Raw genomic sequence first — 16,323 nt, forward strand, 5'->3', positions numbered from 1 at the left:
TGCTAAACATAATTTTGAAAAAGAAATGGAAATGAAGTGCCTGGAATCCAGTGAACTTCCTGCCATAGGCTACTGTGCAAGTTGAAAGCTTATTTATATTCTGCCCCCCAAAGCCTGTTGCTCAAAAGTCAAACCTTCCCAGAGACTGTCAAATACAGCATGATTGACATTAAATGCGAATGAAGAGAAAAGGCAAGAATGAATAAAAGAGAAATAGGATCTAGGAAACAAAAGTAGGTTCTCTAAGTGGGGCGGGGATCATGCTCCTTGGGGCGGTGGCTGGATCGATCCCAGGGGGCCAAGTTATTATCTGGGTTGTTGGTTTACGCGCAGATTCCTGACCTTCCCCCGAAAGACTCTGAGTCCATACATCTAGGGTGTGTACCAAGAGTCCGCGTTTTAACAAGCACCCTCAGCCCCCAGGGAATCTTGCGGCTGATGGGGACCCTCCAATGAGGGTGCGCTGGCCTAACCTCCCACTCCCTCGCCCCTGTTTATTGTTTTTCTCATAGTGACATTCAAGTAGTCGCCAAGAAAGTCTAATTCAAGAAACGGAAACTGTCTAGAACTCAGTAACTTGTGACTCTGCCGTGTGTGGCTTCTCCTCACTTTTGTGACTTCTGTCCCTCTGCCAGGGCTCTCATATGAAGGTGAAGAGTGGGGAGGGCCAAACTCTGAAACCTGCAAGATGAGATTGTGTTAATCCAGAGCCCTACAAGTGTGTTCTGGAGGCATCTAACCAGCCCATGCAACCAGAATTTACTCTTCAAAGCCAAGGGTCAACCTCCACTGCCCCACCTTCCACTCCCATTTACACCTGGTCTGTGTCTCCAAGGGGAGTTTTGTTTTGTTTTGTTTCTAATTTTCTTTGGCGGCGCTGCATGGCCTGTGGGATTTTAGTTCCCTGACCAGGGATCAAACCCATACCCCCTACAGTGGAAGCTCAGAGCCCTAACCACTGGACCATCAAGGAATGCCCTATTTATTTTTTTAATTTTATTGAAGTATAGTTGATTTACAATGTTGTGTTTAACTTCTGCTGTACAACAAAGTGACTCAGTTATATATATATATATGTTTTTTCATATTCTTTTCCATTATGGTTTATTACAGGATATTGAATATAATTCCCTGTGCTATACAGTAGGACCTTGTTGTTTACCCATCCTATACATAATAGTTTGCATCTGCTAATGCCACACTCCCAATCCTTCTCTCCCCCACCCCCCTTCCTAAGAGGATTTTTTTAATTGGCTAATGGGGCCTGGCAGGTGGAAGCCACAGGGAAATTCTGTGGCAAAACATGCTTTGATCACCTGACTGATATTTTCATAATGAGGTCTAGCCGCAAATTCTTTTATCCAGATCAGCTTCTTCCCTGAAAATGATATAGTTTAAACTTTTCATTGGAAAAAACTTCACTGTGAAATTACTCTGCTTATAATTGAAGGTATAAAGGCATTAGTCATGTAGTGTTCGTTTGCATATGGTCATTTTGAGATAGAAAAATTAAATTTTATCATATATTAGTGATAGAATTTCAGGCAACTTTCTACAGAAAAGTAGCTTGCAGTTAAATTTCCTAATGAAAGAGTAATTATCCACTGAAAAAAATTGTCGATTCTGTGCCATCTCAAAATAAGAGTTGTACTCTTCAATGCATGTTGTATACTAGAACGTTACATTTGTAAGAGCACAGAGAACAGTAAATTTTAAATAAACTATATGAAGAGGCTTGTTTTTTATGAATAGTATGTTCTAATGACTTTTCCACGAAAGTAGTAAATATTTTTACCTCTAGCGAGACTTCAAGTAGCATGTAAAGAAGATTGAGTGCTTATTCTGACTACATTTCCAGCTCTTTTTTCTTGTAATAACAATGTAGAAACTGTTTTCAAATCAAACACCAAAACACAGGACTTTTCTCTGAATTTTGAACATATTTATATTAAAAGACTCAGAAAGCTGGTTTCAGTTTTCTATTTGTTCCTAGATTATAGGAGTAAAGCTGTAGTTCATGAGGACTGCAGGAAGCCCAATATCGCACAGATCAGGGTTTTCCGTGGCTGGTCTCTGGGGAAAGCCCCTAGGGGTTAGCTTTCACTCATCCAAGTTCTCCCTTCAGAAAGAGAGTTTTCATAGGGAATATTTTCTTTCACAAGTGAAAGCACTTCCAGTAAAGTAGTAATAGTGTATCCTGGTCTTTGTATGCATTGTAAGTAGAGGATTTATCAGTCTTGAGCTCCAAGTCTCTAATTTCTTATAAAGAAGTGTAGGAAGAAATAATTTCAGAGGCAGTGTCAAAGAAAGCAATATACCAAACGTTTGGGTCACTAGAATCCCCAAATCAGTTTCTTCTAAAACAAATATTGACTGTCGACCTATTTTAATCCTGCTGGAATATGTTAAACACATAGGCCCTGGTGCCATTCAACAGCCTGGTCCACTCTGGTGAATTTATAGGGTGGTGCACAGCCTCATCCCGACACTGTCCAATCACGGAGGTGATCTTCTCACATCCCCTCCTGGAAATGTGCTCCTAGTATTATTCTGAGAAGCTTTGATGTGAGTTGCAGGAGTGCACAAAGAAATCCTTCTGTCTTGTGTCCTTTTCTGAAAAGTATATACAATAGAACTTCTTAGCTTAGACGGACAGAGGGATGGAGGGAGAGAGGGAAAGAAAAGGAGAGAAAGCCTGAGAAAATTATAAGAACTCAAGATGTCAAAGAAATGCCCTGCTCCTTGCTGTATGTAATAAAGCAACTGGAAAGCAAATTGCAAAGAAGAAGCAAAGGGACACAGTAGGTTAAACTTTTATTTGCATAGTCTGTGATTATATAATCACAGCTACCATAAGTCAGTTCCCTAGTCCAATTACAAAGTCATGTCATAGAATTAACCTCTTATGAGTGCCCATAGCCGCAGTTACATTACACTATTGCTGGCTTGTAGGTAGTCATTTCTTGGTTTAGTTTTAGCTTCCTGGGCACAAAATTTGGATGGCACACTGGGATAAATACAGCTGAGTTTGTGATAGCTCATCTGCTCAGAGGGAAAGCCGTCAGAGAGTGAGGGTTAAATGTTGATGGCCATTGGTTGGCCTGACTCGGAACTGCGGAAGCCTCTCTGGCCGCTGCCGGGTAGCTGTGCAGTGTCAACAGCTGCATGCCTGAGGCGGCTGCTTCCTTTCTGTGTAGGCTCAGCTAGCAGGGCTTTTCTTTCCTTTAAACAATGGGTTTGATGGGCTTCCTAAATTTGGGGGGGGTGGGGAGTGAAAATTACAAAAATAAATTCCTACCAGGAAGCTCTCAAGTCTGAAACAAGGTCATCCAAGTGCCAAGTACTTGAGGATAAAAACCAGTGATCACGCTCAGCATTTCCTAATTACTCCTGAAATTGTCCATGATTTTTAAGTTTACCAAAAGTTTACCTCCCAGGTGCTAACAACTCAGTATTTTAAACCACCCTTCAAACTCCGGTCATTATCTATAGAATTTTAGGAAGACAAATATGAAAATGAGAATTTTTCTTTCAAAAAAATTTAAACCACCTTACATCCAACCTTTCTTCCCAAAGTCTCTCCCCACTGAAGGCTTAATTCTCCACTGCGTCTCTCAGAATTTTCTATAGGCTATCACCATACTTTCTGGTTGATATTTTTTTAAGCTTCTTGCCTTTCTTAAAATTGTCTTTTAAATCCTCTATTAATAAATCTTGGGCTTCCCTGGTGGCGCAGTGGTTGAGAATCCACCTGCCGATGCAGGGGACACAGGTTCGTGCCCCGGGCCGGGAGGATCCCACATGCCGCGGAGCGGCTGGGCCCGTGAGCCATGGCCGCTGAGCGTGCGCGTCCAGAGCCTGTGCTCCGCAACGGGAGAGGCCACAACAGTGAGAGGCCCGTGTCAAAAACAAAACAAAACAAAAATCTTCCTCTAGTCTTTTTTCCCCCATGTAGAATAAAGTACATTTATATAATTAATATACTCCCTTCAAAATGTACTAGTCATTTTGTGAGGTCTCCGTGGTTAATTCTCTAAAGTATTCCAAAGGCATTTATCCTTGATGTACAGAGTAAAGGAAAATGACAGAGAAGCTTCTTCATTAACCCTGCTACAATTCTGGGCAAATGATGTTCAAACTGAGATAGGCTTGGACTTGGGACCTGGGACCCTTTACTGGAGTGCCTCCACCTGGACAAATGTCTCCTGCAGCAACATAATACAAAGAAACTATAAGGGACTAAAAATAACTGGCTGCATGCACAGTTGGGGCAAATTATGAACAAAGAGATACAAAAAGGCCAAAACCCAACTGACACTTCTGAGGAGCCAGGAACAAAAGCCGGGTACTGCGAATGATCCCTGCTCACAGCACCACCAAGGGGGTAGGCGGACTACCTAAGCTGCCCCTCTGGACCAACCCACCTATCTGTCCCCACCATCATCCCATTAAGGAACCAGGTGGATGCCCTTCAGGGCACGAGCAAGGGCACCTCTTCCTTGTTTTCACTCCTTCATGCTACAGCACGAGTCCCAATAAAGCCTTGCCTGAATTCCTTGTCTGGCCTCTTATCAATTTCTATTGATTAATAAGTCCAAGGACCTTTGTCGGTAACAAAACCAAGACTGGGTCTCAGTGATGCTTTTAAATACCATCACTTGCGTCACCAATGTAGGTGTGCACCAGCCTTTAGATTTTGTACATTTACTTCTAAGAGGTACCTGCATATACAGGCACCTACCTAGGCAGCCACACAGGAGGATGGCATTCCCAGCATGGCTTCTTCCATCAGTAATGCTCAGATTCATGGTATCAGCCCCAAGAGGTCAGCTATTTTCTAAATTCCTCACAATTTTGCCAAACATAGCTCACGATACTCAGTGAAACATTCCAAACTTTTTTATTTTGTTCAGTGCAAAAGATGTTTTTCCACAGTCTAGCTGAATTGGTGAAATTGCCTAAAGCTAGTATTATGTGAGAAGCTGTATGATCAGGCCTCTCAAGATGGCTGTACTCTTGCTCTCAGTCCATCCCCTGCTCCACCAATGTCTGCTGCACCTACACCCAACTCACCTGACTGACCTTCCTACACACTTGCCCCAGGCCCCAGCTAGTGATTGTTCTAATCTTTAGATCAGAGTCTCTACACCTGGAGAGCTTATCAAAGGCATGGTGAGGGGCAGGCTCCTCTGCTAGTTTCCCTGGTAACCGATGAGCCAAGCTGACGTCAATTCCGCCTATAACAGGCAACCTCCCCCGACCCTCTGGGAGCAAAGATGGCCGCTACCTGTGCACATGGTGGCGGGTCCCTCAGGGACGTCGCTTGAGGCAGGTAAGCAAGCCCCCACCCCACCTCAACCCCCGTCCACTAAACCACTGGTGTCTCTGTCGCTGACTGCAGCTCTCCCTTTTGCCTTCAGTCTGGACAAGTACAGGGCTTGCAGGCCTGTGAGGTGCAGCTCAACAGAAGCCCTGAGGTTATTGATTTAGATGCTTTATCTTTCATTTGTTAGCATCTGGGACAAATCCTGACAACAAATCCATGCAGGTATATTATGTGCGCTTCAAATTTGACAAATTCTGGAAAAGCCTGTCTATCCCCAATGTGCCGTCTCACGTTGTACTGCCTTCTCGGTAGATTTGGGGAACCATAAAGAAGAAATTTTCCTTTTTTCTAGTCAGTGGGGGAAATTTGCAAAACTGCTATCTCATGGATGACATTAGTGCTTTTAGATACATCCTAGACTCCACTTCTATGAAATACAGTTATACTCAAAACCTAGGCCTGTACCTGTATTAGTTTCTTACTGGTGCTTTAACAAGTTACCACAGACTTAATGGCTTAATACAAAGATATTTATTCTTTACTATATTAGAGGCCAGAAGTCCAAAATGAGACTTTACAAGGCTAAAATCAAGATGTTGACAGGGCCGGTTGCTTTTGGAAGCTCTGGGGAAGAATCTGTTCCTTGTCTCTTCCAGCTTCTGGTGGCTGTCTGCATTCTTTGGCTTATGGCCACATCTCTCTAATCTCTGCTTCTGTAGTCAAATTTGGCTCCTTTCTTTTATTAGAATGCTGTGATTTCATTTAAGGCCCACCCAGATAATCCAGAATAATCTCCTCAACTCAAGATCCTTAATGTAATTATCTGCAAAGTCCCTTTTGCCATTTAAAGTAACATTGACAGATTCTGAGGAGTAGAACAAGGACACCTTGGGGGGCATTATTCAGCCTACCCCAGTGGTATTCACAAAGCAGGAGGAGGTGAGTTGCACAGTGCAAAGGTTGGGGAAGTTTAAATGCTGTTGTTAAATAACATGGGATTGAATATTTAGCCATTAGCTAGAGCTGACACATCTAAGATGATTCTCTTACAAATCTGTCATCTTTACTTAAAACAGCACTTGGCATATTGTACATATGCAAGCAATATTTATTGAATGAATAAATGAATACAGCTCCACTTGGAGCTTGCAGACAGAAGAAAATGAAAGTATATGAAGAAAGTCACTTTGAATTTTTTCATTACATTAAAATCATGCAAGAAAGTCTGTTTTGAAACTATTTTTAATAAAGGTTTCCATGAAAATGATTAATTCAGTTAAATGGGAAAATACAACAGGTAACAACTGGAGGGGAAATCAGTTGCTTCCGTTCCTCACAGACTCATCCAGCAAGGCATATACCTCTAGAGACAGAGAAAGCGGGAACATAGAAAACCACATAGACGACCTGCCTCTAGCTTCTCCTTTAGGTTTTTCCATCACACTGTACTGCATCTGGTCACTATTATAATGATGAATGACTAAAGGTATCATTTACATTTAGACTCATGTTAGTGCAATGACCTGGATGACTTCAGCAATTTCAGGTGGCCCTAAAATGATCTGACTTGGGAACAACAAAATCCTATCTCAGCTAAACCCTGGTTTAAAGCAGTATGCAAACCAGAATCCTCTACCATACTTAACTTGAAAGGAGAAGAATATTTGTTTTCAATGGAAAAGTCCAGTTGTTTGTCAATCAAAATCCTTCTCTCAGCCCTCCTCTCTAAACAAACTCACCTTCTATTCTCATTAGCACGTGAACTTGTTGCCTAAATGAGCCAATTGAGATTTTTTTTTTTTTTTAACATCTTTATTGGGGTATAATTGCTTTACAATGGTGTGTTAGTTTCTGCTTTATAACAGAGTGAGTCAGTTATACATATATATATGTTCCCATATCTCTTCCCTCTTTGTCTCCCTCCCTCCCACCCTCCCTATCCCACCCCTCCAGACAGCCACAAAGAACCGAGCAGGTTTCCCTGTGCCATGCGGCTGCTTCCCACTGGCTATCTACCTTACGTTTGTTAGTATATATATGTCCATGTCTCTCTCTCGCCCTAACACACCTCACCCTTCCCCCTCCCCATATCCTCAAGTCTGTTCTCCAGTAGGTCTCTGTCTTTATTCCTGTTTTACCCCTAGGTTCTTCATAACATTTTTTTTTCTTAAATTCCATATATATGTGTTAGCATACGGTATTTGTCCTTCTCTTTCTGACTTACTTCACTCCGTATGACAGACTCTAGATCTATCCACCTCATTACAAATAGCTCAATTTCGTTTCTTTTTATGGCTGAGTAATATTCCATTGTATATATGTGCCACATCTTCTTTATCCATTCATCCGACGACGGGCACTTAGGTTGTTTCCATCTCCGGGCTATTGTAAATAGAGCTGCAATGAACATTTTGGTACATGACTCTTTCTGAATTCTGGTTTCCTCAGGGTATATACCTAGTAGTGGGGTTGCTGGGTCATATGGTAGTTCTATTTTTAAAAAAAGGTACCTTCTTATCAATTTCATTCTTGGGGAGCAGGAGGAAAATGTCACAAAAAACCACAAAAGAGCCTGTATGAATCTGAAATTAAACTCTTATTTAAGAGTGAGAATATAGAGATGTTATGGAAATTCCCTGTGAGCAAGTACATGCCTGTACACCCGGCTAACGACATTCTTAACACAAATCAGAATTGACAGGGAATATGTCTTCTGTGCTGAGGCCAGAGCTGGGAATGGTTAGTGCTGAGTGAGTGGCATCTGTAGTCTACCACCAGGAGTAGAAATCTGAACACTTCTGCCAGTACAAGTGGGTTCTGTTTTGATGACCTGTTAGTGAAACAAAAATACTGATGTTTAAAGATAGTGGGTTTTTATTTTTCTGTTACATGTTTTCCCTTGGCAAAAATCCAAACAATGCAAGAGTCTTCAAAAGGCATTTCTAAATGATAACAGAGAATGTAAATCTGTATTTTTTGTCGTCCACACTACCTTTACCACCTGTATATTACTGCTCATAGCCATTGTATTAATGCATTTCTCTGTGAGGGCTCTTTATTCCAAGCGGTTGTCTTTCCTTGATGAGTTGTCAAAGCATGAAATAGGAATTTTCTTGCCGTGTTACATAATGAGACAGATTCTTCAGGTTCTGCTGTGACCACTTATCAGTGTTTAGAGAAATTAGTAGGTACCATTCAATACCAGGAAGAAAATTTTACTATTAGGTGAAAAATCGTTCATAGAATTCAAAGGTTGATAGAAAAGTATTTGTATAGCAGTAAACAGGACTAAAAGTTAAGTACTGAATTTCTGTTTCTCAGTAAAGTTAATGAAGAATATGTAAATTGTGGGCTTCCGTGGTGGCGCAGTGGTTGAGAGTCCGCCTGCCGATGCAGGGGACACGGGTTTGTGCCTCAGTCCGGGAAAATCCCACATGCCGCAGAGCGGCTGGGCCCGTGAGCCATGGCCACTGAGCCTGTGCGTCCGGAGCCTGTGCTCTGCAACGGGAGAGGCCACAACAGTGAGAGGCCCGCGTACCGCTTAAAAAAAAAAAAAAATGTAACTTGCATAAAATGTTATCAACATTTACCATCCACCACTGGTAATTTCATCCACCATGACATCAATGACCACACTGTGGAAATGGATGAAGACCATCCACATGAGCACAAAGGCTATTTATTCAGAGGTTGCTATATAGCAGGGGAGCCACCATCAGTTGCCTTTGGCAGAAACCCAAAGGCAGATAGGAGGGTGGGAAAGTTCTATATTGAAAAAATTTTTTCAGATATGCTTGGATTGGAAACTGTTGACATGGGGAAGATGGAGGTATGCTAACTAGAAGCAGTATATCCTACACGTTTAGCTTGGGAAGTATATTTGGCTTTCTTTGGATGGTCCTGAGTTGGAAATTGAGGCAAAAATGAGGAAGCTGGCAGCCATTGACTGAGTCCTGGCAGTTCTGGGCTGATTGCTGCAGAGGTTGTGGGCGAGAGTTCTGTTGTCATATATGGTATGGCCATCGTCTGTTTGTCCATTCAGTCTCTTAACATGAAAACCAGAATATGAAAAAAAACAAGCCAGAAGATTCAAATCTGCTGAAAAGTCATCAGCCTGCCCTTGAAAAGTTAGTTGTTATTTAAGAACGTCATGCCTGAAGACAATGATTTAACACATGCAGCAGCAAAAGGTGCATTTTCACATCACTATGTGAAGCATAACTTTCATTCAGGTCACATGTATCTACTTCTAAATTACTTTTGCTCATATTGAGTCCAACTTTCTTACATGTACACTAACATGTAGCAATAGCTGTTAGTGTGTTGGCTCCATTAGCAAAAGAATTTTGTATATAATTAAAATAATGTCAGTTTTTAAAAATTGAAGTATAGTTGATTTACAATGTTTCAGGTGTACGGCAAAGTGAATCAGTTATACATCTGTCTATGCATCTATCCTTTTTCAGATTCTTTTCCATTATAGGTTATCACATAGTTCCCTGTGCTATACAGTAGGTCCTTGTTGTTTATTTTATATATAGTAGTTTGTATATGTTAATATCAAACTCCTAATTTATTTCTCCCCCGCCCCCCCTTTCCTCTTTGGTAACCATAAGTTTGTTTTCTATGTCTGTGAGTCTATTTCTGTTTTGTAAATAAGTTCATTTGTATCATATTTTAGATTCCACATATAAGTGATATCATACGGTATTTGTCTTCCTACTTACTTGATTTAGTATGATAATCTCTAGGTCCATCCATGTTGATGCAAATGGCATTATTTCATTCTTTTTTATGGATGAGTAATATTCCATTGTGTGTGTGCGCGCGCGCGTGTGTGTATGTGTGCGTGCGTGTGTATCACATCGTCTTTATCCATTCATTTGTCGATGGACACTTAGGTTGTTCCATGCCTTGGCTATTGTAAATAGTGCAAAATAATGACAACTTCATACCAGTGTCGTAAGATGCTTCACATAGAAAATCAATTGAAATAATTCCAAAAGTAGTTCAAGTTTTCATCCAACTCGTGTAATTGAAGTAAAGCATTTAGGAGTTAATTATGTCAAAAGTGAAATATCGGGCTTCCCTGGTGGCGCAGTGGTTCAGAGTCCGCCTGCCGATGCAGGGGATACGGGTTCGTGCCCCGGTCCGGGAAGATCCCATATGCCGCAGAGCGGCTGGGCCCGTGAGCCATGGCCGCTGAGCCTGTGCGTCCGGAGCCTGTGCTCCGCAACGGGAGAGGCCACAACAGTGAGAGGCCTGTGTACCGCAAAAAAAAAAAGAAAAAAAAATCACAGTTTTCCAATGGTTATATTCTACTTTTACTATATATCATAATTTGAATTTTAATATTTTTGAGTAGTACTTTGCAGTATTACTTTGTAAATCATTCTGGGTATTTTGCAATGGTATCAAACATTTGTATAACAAGTTCTCTAAATTTTGGTTTCACTTTGCTCAAAATCAATTGGAAATAGTTAATCTAAATATTCAATGAGTAGACTGCCAAAAACTTCAGCTTTTGAAGTTTTTAGTGAGTTGCAATTATTGAAAAGAAAACTTCCAAACAGGAAGACACTGAATTTTATCCCTTCAAGCACAAGGAAGGAACTGAACAAATTGAATGCTGAGAGCTCAAACAATGTGGTTGTAAGTTTTAAATTCTCTAACTGAGCTTTGGAGCATCTGGACTTGTAAGAAGAACCTTTACATTTTTTTATCTGAATGGAATGAACGAGAACAACCAATGGTTTTGCAGCATTAAAATCTGGCAAAATTTTCTAAAGAATTATAGAGACCATTTATTGGACATATTTTGTCTTATAAATCCTTTTTGTTGCTTAAGGCACTAGGATCGATAACAAAGGGACAGTACCTGTGAAAATATTGTGCTGAAATTTTACACATTTCACAACAAAAACAGTGTTAGATTTTTTTTTTTTATTGCGGTACGCGGGCCTCTCACTGCTGTGGCCTCTCCCGTTGCGGAGTACAGGCTCCGGCCACGCAGGCCCAGCGGCCATGGCTCACGGCCCCAGCCTCTCTGCGGCATGTGGGATGCTCCCGGACCAGGGCACGAAGCTGTGTCCCCTGCATCGGCAGGTGGACTCTCAACCACTGCGTCACCAGGGAAGCCCCAGTGTTAGATTTTAGAATATCCTCCATTTAGAATTTGCCCCAAATTACCAAGTACTTCAGCAGTTGCAGAGAAAGTAGTTTCTCAATTGAAAATATTATGGTCTATGAGGAAGAAGCAATTGAAGATGTCAACAATCTAGATGTACTTATTGTAAACTGCAACTTCAAAGAATATTGTAGGCAATTTTAAGAAAAAAGAATGAAAAATATTAAGACCATACTAAAAAGTATACATTTCAGAAAATGTCTCTCAGTGTGTCCAAATTTCCTTTTTATAAGGAAACCAGCCAGATTGGATTAGATTTCACTTTTAATTTACCTCTTAAAAGGAATTATCTTCAAATACAGTCACATTCTGATATTCTGGGGGTTAAGACTTTAACATGAATTTAAGGGGGGACACAATTCAGCCCCTAACAATACCCAAAGTAGTTGAAATTAGGGTCTCAAAGATATTTGTACACCCATGTTCATAGCAGTATTATTCACAGTAGCCAAAAGGCGGAAGCAACCCAAGTGCCCATCAGCAGATTAAAAGATAAACAAAATGGAGTATGTATGTACAATGGAATATTATTCAGCCTTAAAAAGGAAATACATTCTGATACGTGGTACAGCATGGATGAACCTTGGGAACATTATGCTAAGTGAATTAAAACAGTCACAAAAAGACAAATGCTGTCTGATTCTACTTACATAAGTCATCTATACAATTTATAGAAACAGAAAGAACAAGGTTGGTTCCCAGAGGCTGTGGGGAGGGAGGAATGGGGAGTTAGTGTTTTGTTTGTTTTTGTTTTGTTTTGTTTTTAACATCTTTATTGGAGTATAATTGCTTTACAATGGTGTGTTAGTTTCTGCTTTATAACAAAGTGAATCAGCTATACATATACATATATCCCCATATCTCCTCCCTCTTGTGTCTCCCTCCCACCCTCCCTATCCCACCCCTCTAGGTGGTCACAAAGCACAGAGCTGAGCTCCCAGTGCTATGCAGCTGCTTCCCACTAGCTATCTATGGAGTCAGTGTTTAATGGGTACAGAGTTTCAGTTTTGCAAGGTGAAAAGAGTTCTGGAGATTGGTTGCACAACAATGTGAATGTACTTAGCACTACTGAACTGTATACCTAAAAATGGTTAAGATGGTAAATTTTATGTTGTGTATACTTTAAATTTAAAAATTAGATGTATACACATGTTGAACCATTGTTAATTTCCTTGTTCTGATGATGTACTATATTTATGTAAGATGTAACCATTTAGGGACACTGAGTGAAAGGTACAGGGGACCTCTCTGTACTATCTTTGCAATTTCCTGTGAATCTATAATTACTTCAAAGCAAAACGTTTCTTAAAATTATATTCTTGTGTTGAAAAAAAAGGTAAGGAAGTTAGTGACTGCCATTCAATCTCTTGGACTAGGTTAACAGAACTTCATGGAGACAGAGATTAAAACGTTTAACCACAGCCTACCCATGGGGGTAACTTTGATCAGAAAGAAGCTTACATGCTGGGACCCAGCAGGACCAAGTAACCCATATAATGACTATTAGAAGTTATTAGCCATCAAGGAAAGCTGAATTAACAAGCTTTCTCTTTGGCATCGAGTCTTTGGTAATGATGGCCTCCTATTGAGCAAAGTTCCAAACAATATTCCCCTGCCTGTCAAATGCCTAATTTGCCCAACTGTAAACCATAAAACATAGCTCAGATTCTCTCCATGCATATCGCCCAGTATCACGCTGTGAGGGCATAACTGGTACTATTGCCTCTGGCCAAGGCCAGATTGCATCAGCAGGCTTTTCCCTCCAAATTCAGACAGAAGATTTACACTTCCCTTGGGAAAAAGTTAGTCTCCTCACCCTCAAACTGGAATCTAAAAACATCTAAAATTTATGGCTGCAGTGTGTCTCAACTACCAACTCTCTTTTCTCCTTTAAAAAAAAAAATTTTTTTTTTTTAAATCCCCTACCCGTATCTTGCCCCTCCCCGCTTCCCTCTCCCCACTGGTAACCACTAGTTTGTCCTCTGTATCTGTGAGTCTGCTTCTTTTTTGTTATAGTCACTAGTTTTTTGTATTTTTTAGATTCTACATGTAAGTGATATCATACAGTATTTGTCTTTCTGTGTCTGACTTATTTCGCTTAGCATAATGCCTTCCAATGTTCTTATTGACATTTTGTTCAATGTTTTTTTTTCCTTTTTTTGGAAGAAAAATTGTCTTATTTATTTTTAAAACCAAACCACTAGGAAAATATATCACAGTCTTGAAGCAGCAAACAGACAGGCTATATTATCAAGTAATAAACACAAGGTCCTTAATAAAACGGTAAGGTGCCAGAACTGGGGCAAGAACAATGCATGTTGCAAAAGTGGTATTTGGTAACGGTAGGGCTGTCCCATTTTTTGCTCCAGACGAGTCACAGCTTGCCCCTGAGTTGCTGACTTTTTCTCCTTTGACCTTTGTGTTGCCAAGGGATTGTTTCAACAGAGCTCTGTTATCACAGGGGGCAAAGTAAGCAATACTGGGTTTAGGCTTTCATTCTACTTGTTTTATGAAAACCAGATTTTTCCAAAGCCAGTACTTCATAACTCTTAATTAAGCAGCTAACAATTCCTCTTCTGCTGTTCATTTCTAATACTGGCATATAGCACAATCACAGTCCCCTTTCCCTTCAAGGGTGAGTGTCACTGCAAGATTGTCTTGTCACTCAGCTGACTCTGCTGCAGACAGCCTCAGGGCTCATCAAGGCTGCCAGTTAGAGGGAAGGTTTGCTTCCCCTACCAGTATGATAGCACTTCTTATATTTTTGCAGCGTCTCCAGGCTGAAAGATGTCATGTGTGAGAACTTTAAGAAATGTGCCTCCACATTTTGATGGCAGAAATGAATATCCGCAAGGACCCTTTCAAAATTTTTATCCAAACGACCTCTCCCAATTCTACATCTTAAAAGTAATTTCATGCCCTTGTATATAAAACAAAACCAAGCAAAACAAATCCCCAGAAGCCCCCTTTCCCCTTCTAAATTAGTGACCCCGTGGATTTTGTTTCCAGTTTGTGGAAAATGTTGTAGTGATCCTTCTGGTAAACAGGAGATAGGCAACAAATAGAAACACCTCTCCTCACATTCCACCAGCTCATAAGCAGGTCAGGTGAACCTGCCAGCGTGCTGGTATCTGTGTACTAAGAGAATCTGGTACCTTGGACAGCTCTGGTTTGGTACAAGGGAGGCTCCCTGTTGCCAGGAAAAGCACTTGAAATTCAGGCTCATGAAATTCACATGAAATTTAGGCTCACAAAAACTCTCCTGTGCTATCTCTGACCCAAATTTTAGCACCAGGTTTTTTCACTTTCTAGGATTCAAACACAAAGGAGCCAGTGTCCAGAGGCAAGTGACATAGGCCTTAAACTTGCTGCCATCCTTAATTTCCTCATTCATAAACTTTCCTTAGAAAACCCAAATCCCCATTCCTCTTTTTAAATAGACTCCTGCCTTCAGCCCCGATGGCCAATAGCAGACATCTGTTTCCCAATGGATGAGAGAGACTCCGTCATCTTCTTGGTCATGAAGATGGGATGACTGGATGACTTGGTCATGAAGATGGGATGACTGGGATGAGGTTCATGTGTTCATCCACACACTTGGTCACGCAACTCTCCAGCTGCCGCTTCACCTGAAGCTCTTTACTCCCCGCATCTACTGAATCTTTGGCTTTGTCATTGCAATGCATAGTGCACCATTCCAGGTGGTCCTGGAACTTCACCTCGCTGGTCACCAGGCCCTGGCCTTGAGCCAGAGGTGCATGGCAGCGCTCAATACACTGGTGCACTTACTGCATGGTGGCCTGGCTGTCTTCACAACAGCCGGTGCTGCACCGGAACATGAGGCCCTGCATCTTCCAATGTTCTCTCTCTCCAGCCTCTTCACCATAGAGTTCACTGCCTCCTGCACTCGGAGCTGCTTTAGCTCCGCCATGACGACCCCACCCTGCTACCTGCCGCATCGGCGCCCACGTGGACCCCCGTTGTTAAGTGTTTTGAGTTTGTTTTTGTAGGGGGTTTTTTTTTGCCGTCTTTTGTTCTCTTTCTTTGAATAAACAAATTGTTTATTTAATAAATAATATATTAAATAAGTAAATAATACATAAGGTTTCAGGCTTCAAAGAGTTGATAAATGTTATGGACTGTTACAAGATGGGTAGTTTGAAAATAGTGATATTTAGACCGGTAGGTATACTGGTTTGTCCAGTGGAATATGTTTTTTCTGATCTGGTTAATCAGTATTGTGCCGTCTTGTGTGGGAGGGTTTTATGTGATATTATTGCTACCCAGTGCATCGTAGTCCATTTCTATTAAGACCACCATCAACATGTCTGACACAAGTGAAGAAAGTTGCATGAATGAAATTCTATGACTTTTAATTCTGAGCCAGATTCTACGCCTTGAATCCTGAATCAAAGTCTAGAACTTTAAGAGACTTGGATTTATTGGAAGACTGCGGTGAGAGAAGGACTTCCTACCTTATTTTTTTTAACCTTTCTTCTTTTGTTCTCTTGTGATTTGATGACTATCAATGTTAAGTTTGGATTAATTTTGTGTGTGTGTGTGTATATCTACGACAGGTTTTTGGTTTGTGCTTACCATGAGGTTTTTATATAGCAATCTGTATATACGTGATTGTTTTAAGTTGCTGATCTCTTAATTTCAAATGCATTTTTTTTAACATCTTTATTGGGGTATAATTGCTTTACAATGGTGTGTCAGTTTCTGCTTTATAACAGAGTGAGTCAGTTATACATATATATATGTTCCCATATCTCTTCCCTCTTTGTCTCCCTCCCTCCCACCCTCCCTA

The 16,323-nt window shown here is 40.9% G+C and overlaps 1 pseudogene; it reads right to left on the minus strand.

The window, feature by feature from the left end:
• Positions 1-14,963: 14,963 nt before the first annotated feature.
• LOC103073752 (protein FAM136A pseudogene) lies at positions 14,964-15,444 on the minus strand (annotated as a pseudogene).
• Between the last annotated feature and the right edge of the window lie 879 nt (positions 15,445-16,323).

Source organism: Lipotes vexillifer, unplaced genomic scaffold (assembly GCF_000442215.2).
Source record: "Lipotes vexillifer unplaced genomic scaffold, Lipotes_vexillifer_v1.1 scaffold29, whole genome shotgun sequence".
In the NCBI taxonomy this organism is placed as follows: Eukaryota; Metazoa; Chordata; class Mammalia; order Artiodactyla; family Lipotidae; genus Lipotes; species Lipotes vexillifer.